Below are 7,482 nucleotides of genomic sequence, written 5' to 3'. Positions count from 1 at the left end.
GTCACTCCCGCCGAGTCCGCAGCAGAAAGGCCCTAAACCTCCGCCCCAAAGCGATCGCTCTTATCAATACTTCTGATGTTGTCTGGGAGAGCATTCCACAGTCGACATGCGGAAACAGTGAAAGATTTATTATATAAGGCTGTCCTATGAATTGGAATTGATAATAAAGATGCACCCCCTACGAGTTCTACGTGCACTAATATCAGACATAAAAACGAAACTTTGGGCCAAATAACTTGGACAACCATTGTGGATTAGTGCGTGCAACAGACTAAGTACATGAAGATCTCTAAGTTCTTTGGATTTTAATAGGGATAATTGATCAAAATAAGGAGATACGTGATCATCACGTCGTAAGTTGAAAATGAGCCGAATACCAATAATTCTGTGCACGCTGAATTTTATTAGAAAGGTCCAACAGTCATGTCATTGATCACCACGTCACAGTAATTGAAGTGAGGTAAAAACTAGAGTTTTCACCAACATCACTCTAACATCCAACGGCAAGTACTGTGCAAATCGCTTGAGGCCATGTATACAGGCAAAAACCCTATTACACATTAGTGACACCTGATCAGCCCATCCCAGGTTTTTGTTGATAGTTATTCCCAGGTTTTTTTACTTTTTCATTGTAAACTATTTCTTTGTTGTTCAGTATCAGTCTTGGAACAGTATTAATGTCGATTTTAGTAATAAGCCTTTGATAGCCTATTAAAATACAGTTAGTCTTGGTTTCATTAAGTTTCAGTCCATGTCTGCAAGTCCAGTAAGCTATTGAATCAATATCAAAGTTCATTACTTGTACACAAGTGTCCATCTCATTAGGTGAAAAGTGGCGGTAAATTTGTAAATCGTCAGCGTAAAGATGGAACTTTGAGTGTCGGATGCTAGTAGTTATGTCATTAATGTAGAGTGTAAAAAAAAAAGTGGTCCAAGTACAGAACCCTGAGGCACCCCTCGGGTGACAGGTTTCCACTCGGAGCACCCCATTGTCAGTCTTGACACGCTGCTGTCGCTCGGAGAGATATGACCCCACCCACCTGACACAACCATCAGAGAAACCATACCTCTTCAATTTGATCAGTAAAAGAGGGTGAAACACGCAGTCGAAGGCCTTGGAAAAATCGAATAGAGTCAAAATTGTAGCTTGTCGCTTGTCCATAGCAAGTCTTCAGTGATTTTTAAAAGGGCTGTGGCAGTACTGTGGTGAGGGCGAAACCCAGATTGAAATACCGACAAAATATTTCCACTGTCAATAAAACGGGATAATTGTTGGTGGACTATTCTTTCTAAACACTTGGATAGTGCCGGCAGTATACTAATAAGTCTTAAATCAGATGGAGCTTTTAAGGGAAGAACACTTATTTAAGGGACGGATTTGAGCACGCTTCCATATATCTGGAAAAGTTGAGGACATTAAAGATTTATTAAATATTGCAGTAATAACTGGAGGGTGACTGGCAGAGTGCTCTTAATGAACATGATTGGAATGTTGTCGGCCCCGACTGCATAGCTAGACGTCCTCATGACCGCCCTGAACACCTCAGCCTCAGTCACCGGAGTGAAAGAAAACTGATGAACAGGTCTGTCAAGCGGAGAAGCCCTCTAGCTCTATGACATAATCACGAGCACGGGACAGATCAATGGGGGACGTTAGCAAAAAAAGTTATTGATTATATTTGGATTTTAAATGGGTTTGTTGGTCACCATCAGGTTTGCCCACTCCCAGCTCTTTCAGTTTCGTCCACAGGGTTTTAGTTGATTGTTTCTGAGAAAGGGAAATTGTAGTAAAATCTAATTTTAGAAATTTCTAATTTGCTGCTGTGTCTGATTTCTCAGTCTTTTATATAAGCTCCAATCGTGCTGATTCTTTGTTCGCTTAGCCTTGCGGAAAGCGGTGTCTCTCTGTCTTTGAAGATGGCGAATAAAGTCAGTAATCCAGGGAGCAGGCTTTTTTGTTACACGTTTGAAGACTATTGGAGCATGTTATATCAAAACAATTGTGAATTAAATTTGAAATACATATCATTGACATCGCATCAGAAAATTGAATCATAAAATATTGTGAAAGAATATCATCACGCCATCAAAAATAGTATTTCATTGCCAAGAAATATTTGAGGTCGAATACCCAGAAGGTCAAGTATCAATTTTTTGTAGTTTCTGTTAGTAAACTTTGGATTTGGGGAGAAGAAGTTTTGTAGATGCAAAATATCAAATTCATGTTTTGAAAAGTCCAGGGGCAGGCAGTTTGTCCATGGTGCGCAATGAGGGTCGGGTCATCGACAGCAATTATGTCCAGCCAGGTGTCGGCAGCGGCAGTATGGTGAGTGTGCATGAAGTGGTAGTATAGTCATGTTACAAGAAAAAAAACATGTCTGATAAAAAAAGGTTTGATCGTAGGTAACTGGTAAACTGGTCAAAGTCTCCAAATCAGTATAAAGTCTCTCTCACAATAAAGCCAAGACTGCAGCAACCAAGAGGTTAAGAGTTCATGTTCGAATTCAGCAAGATAGCCAAGGTTAGGAGCTCTGTAACAGACGGCAACTAAGATGTGTGATCTGTTAACACTGACATCTAGAAACATATATTCTGGGCGTCCAGCTCTGGATGTGTCGGATGATAGAAGGATAGAAGCAGGAAGGTGAGACTTTGACATAGACCGGCGACACCTCCGCCACACCCTTATGTAGACGGTCATTCCTGAACAAGGAGTATCCCGTCAACTCAACAGCCCTGTCACTCAAAGAAGGTTTGAGCCAAGTCTCAGAAACTAGAATTAAATCAAACTGTGAAGAGCGAAATATAGTTCTGAAATCGTCAATATGACAAAAAAGCGATTGAGCATTAACGTGAGCTGCCTTTAGAAAATTATCGTAGGGAAAAAGTGTTCGGCAGATAATTTGTGAGAGAGGGAGAGCGCTATAGCCCGGGGCGGGACCATCAGCCCGGGGACCCCAGCCCGACAGCGCGGGCAGCGAGCGGCAGGCGACACCGACAGACACGAAATTGTGGGTAACCCTAGCATACAACATACATTCTCACATACATCCGTAAAACATTGTAAATTTACACAAGATGCACACTTAAACTTACGGCTAATCATGACACTGACAAGGGTAACGGCAAGATACTTACTTGAATAACATATTAAATTTTGAAGAAAATATGCAATATGTAAACAAAAATTTATTTCTACTTATACTAAAAAAAAATTATGGTTGCCTGTAAAAGTCGTTTTAAACGGGCGAAGATTTTACGTGACAACGTCTTTTTCTCGGTAGAATATTTATTGATATGAATATTATTAAATTGCACAATAGGAACAAGGAATTGAATGAAAATAAGAATTGCACAAATTTTAACTATAGAAATATATTTTGTTTACTAAAACATTGTACATAATTTGAAATTAATTAAAATTTGTTATTGTAAATGGTAAAGTTGAATAAAACATTTACTAAAATTGGAATTTGAAATTCTTGCTAAACACAGTTAAATTCTAACTCCGCGCGTGGTGATTGGTCGGTTTAGTTCGTTTGTTTGGTCGCACTGTTATGACAGGTTAGAGGTTATAATTTGTTATTTTAAATGTTTGACTAGCAATACGCGCTGTTTCTTCTCAATCGACTGAATTACGATTGATTGCAGAGTGATTTAAACTAATAATTTACTTAACACTATCAACATTTGTCAATAGTATGACATAACCTATAAACTCAGTTTCTCAACTTTTGTGTCAATCTAACAATTAATCAATCAATCATAGTTTACGATAATGAAATATCAGTGTACAATTATTTACCTTTATTGTTGTAAGTTGTTGTAAATGACGAATCTAAGCACTCCACATTTTCACGAAATAAACATAGTTATCTGCTTTATCCCGTGCGGCGGCGGACCCACAGTTATCTGCTTTATCCCGTGCGGATCCCGTGCGGCGGACCCACTGGACGGGCATCGTAACGTTACCGGGCGTTACACTTTTTCATGAGTGACTCCGACTCCGAGCCGCAACCTAATTTAAGACGTTTGTCACGTCAAAAACTAAATAATAATAATCAGAACTTGTAAAATATTTGAAGAAGAATATACACATACCTACTCACATATACATACATACACATAAATACACATATACATAAACACACATACGTACATGTGCACCTAAAACTATTGATTGATATATTGATTATATATGGAACTTTTTACAATATGTAGTTAAAAAAGGAATTATGGAAACACTTGATTTCAAAAGAAACATGAAATGTAAAAATTATTTGCTAAAAAAAGTAATAATAATAATAATTGTTATACAACACTATGCTGTGTTTTATATGAAACTAAACATACACACACACACACACACACACACACACACACATATATATATATAATATATATATATATATAAATATATATATATATATATATATATATATATATATACACACACACACATACATATCTGAGCTTACAACAAACTAAATTAAAATCATTGCTAAATTGGTAATTGCAATATAAAACTGCATATTTAAGTAAATAACATAAATAAATATATATTTATATTATAAAGTGTTATGAATTGACAAAATAGGTGTATTACTATACTGTAGCTTGAATATAAATACTTGAGTGTGGAATTTGTTTAAAGTAAGATAAAATTTGAAACTTTAGATTTAAATTGTAGCACAACATTATTAGTGAAACATTTATATTTACAATTAAAGAACCTGAATTTAAGGCATTTAAAAATTAAAAAATAAAGATATATAAATATTTATGTACTATCTATGCTTTGTGAAAATAATAAACTGGAAAAAAGAAATAGTAATTTAGCATTTGTAACTAAAACTAAAACTTTATTGCCAAATTATAAATAAAGCGGAAAAAGAAATAAAACTTACAAAGTTAACGTTGGCGAGACGCTGCGCCGAGGTCAGGTCTGCCAATCTTGTCGCCGCGCCTTTGTTGCCGTGTCGGTCGACCCACAAAACTCTCCCGTCCAGGGTCCAAGTACTCCTCGGTCCGTGTTGTGTGACTGCTGCCCTGTAGACCCCCCATCCTGCGCGCACTCAGGTCTTCTCGGATGGAGATACCGGACCCTTTAAGGTTTCTTCTTGGCCGAGAATGCTCGTTGACGCTGACGAGAGCTGGTGAACCGCACTATGATAGGGCGGTGCCGTTTCACTCCGTCAGCCGCTGGACGGGGTTGCTGACCGACGCGGTGGCTTCTAGTAATGGACTCCGGTGGCAGCTCAACCCCCCAACTTGTCCCGACACAACTCCTCCACCAACTTGTCCGTGTCCTCACCAACAGTCTCCTCGATTCCGAAAAATCCGCAGGGTTGTCGCGCCGCTGGTATTGTTCCCGATCGTCCGTCCTTGTCCGCCAACCTACTATCCAACTCAGTCACTACAGCTGTCAAGTTGGTCACCTCATCTCGCAGTTTTTTCACTTCTTCATTGACGGCCGTAAGGGCTGCACGCACCGCCACTTCAACAACAGTCCTTATTTCTTCGGACATCCGCGAGACAAGTTTGCCGATAATATCCTCGCCCGAATAGAAAGTTGTTGACACAACGCTCAACAAGCGCCGGGTCAAGCAGTTGGGTCGTCTTATCAGCTGGCATTGTTGTTGTGTTGACAGGACTAGATGCAGACGACGTGGACCAGCGATCGTTGGAGAACTGGCTTCCTATCAGATGTAGATAGCGCGACCGCCTTGCCCCTTTGATCCCGATCGTAAACTGCGGTGGAGACCGGAACATTAACCTTAAAATTAAACCGAAGTAAAAAAGGATATTGAAAGTTAATAAATACTGGGATTGAAAGAAAACTATTATATACTGGATGAATATTGATTAAAATAATACCTCAAACTGATAAATGTTATATCTGATTAATTAAACAATACTACTGAAATTAGACAAAACTAAGGAGGCCGATCGAACGCGTGTGTTATCCTGTCAGTGTCATCCCCTCTCAGTGTATACACTAATGATTCAAAATATGAAGAAAGTACTAGAGCAGTCTTCTACAATTCCATCACTAAATAAACCATATTAGGCTAAACAAAAAAACGTGTCAAATAACTTAGCAAAAGTGTATGCAATTTACTTTACGATTGAGCATGTGCTTACATTAAACATCATCTATGTACTGATATGCTCTGATTCTCAGACAACCATTAAATCTATAGAAAACTGCAGCAGCAAAGGGTTTAAAGAAGATGGCACTGTCAACGGTTTTTATCTACTTTTGGTAGAAACAGGTAAAACATGATTTTCTAATGGATTTCAGACATATGGGAATAAAACAACGAGACTGTGGACAAGCTAGCCGAGATGCCCCATGTAATGGAAATCTTACACATTTACCAGCTCCAATTGAGGACTACAAAGCTTACCAGCAAAAAATATATGGAAATCAATTTACAAATATTATTCAGCAATCACTTAATGTTGGATGGTTTAAACAGATACAAAACCACTTTACTAAATACCAATGGTTTTAAAACATGCAATCTCAGCAGAAGAGCAATCATCAATATTTGCAGACTAATGGTAGGACATGCAAATATCAATTCTTGTTTGTATAAAATTAAAGGATATTTTACTTCACTCTGTTTGTACTGCACAATGGCAAAGGTTGAAACAAAAGAACATGTTCTATTAGAATGTCACTAAGTACAATTATGCAAGACAGTTTCAAGATAATAAAACTACCAAGTCCAATAAATATGCAATCCTCAAGAAATATACCAATCAAGATGTTGAAACAATCGGACATGGAAATCTTCAAGGAAATTAATAGACTGTTATCCATAATTCAAATAATAATGTAAAACTAAGCACATAGAACCGCATAACACTTATTACACATACATGTTATCTTGTCTTAGGTTCTACAAACCTTTTCGGGATAGGAAATGCGGGATAGGCCACCAGTTAGAGAAGATCTCATTAATTTATCCGTTCTTCAATATCTTTCTATATTTAGGGATCCCTAGCATATCCTATACTATTTGTTAACGGACATAATAGGGTTATAACACCCAACTTTTTTGCTTATTTTGTTTGTGTATATCATGACTAACCGTGAACATAGGTCATGTTCGAAAACAAAACACATATAAATTGAGTTGCAGATTAAAAAAAGAACGTTTGCGGTTGTACCATACAGGAATTTGTAATACATTGGTGTTAAGCATAATGAAATGGTGGTGAGACAAACTAAATTCAAACCACGAGTCACTCTATGTATACATTTATTAAACCGTATTAATATAATCATTGCTTTGAAGGCAACCACAAGGACTGAATGATTTTTGTTTTAAAACAAAACCTGGAAGTCTAAAATATTAACAAAAAACCGTGTACATCGAGCTCTCTTGATACTTTTCCAAAGCCGGCCTTCAACCAAAAAAGAATGTAGTTGGACAGTTAAGTACGCTACAACAAAAAAACCTAGTCATAAAA

The sequence above is a fragment of the Homalodisca vitripennis genome, chromosome 4 (genome assembly GCF_021130785.1).
Source record: "Homalodisca vitripennis isolate AUS2020 chromosome 4, UT_GWSS_2.1, whole genome shotgun sequence".
NCBI lineage: Eukaryota > Metazoa > Arthropoda > Insecta > Hemiptera > Cicadellidae > Homalodisca > Homalodisca vitripennis.
Note: the sequence above shows the minus strand (reverse complement) of the source record.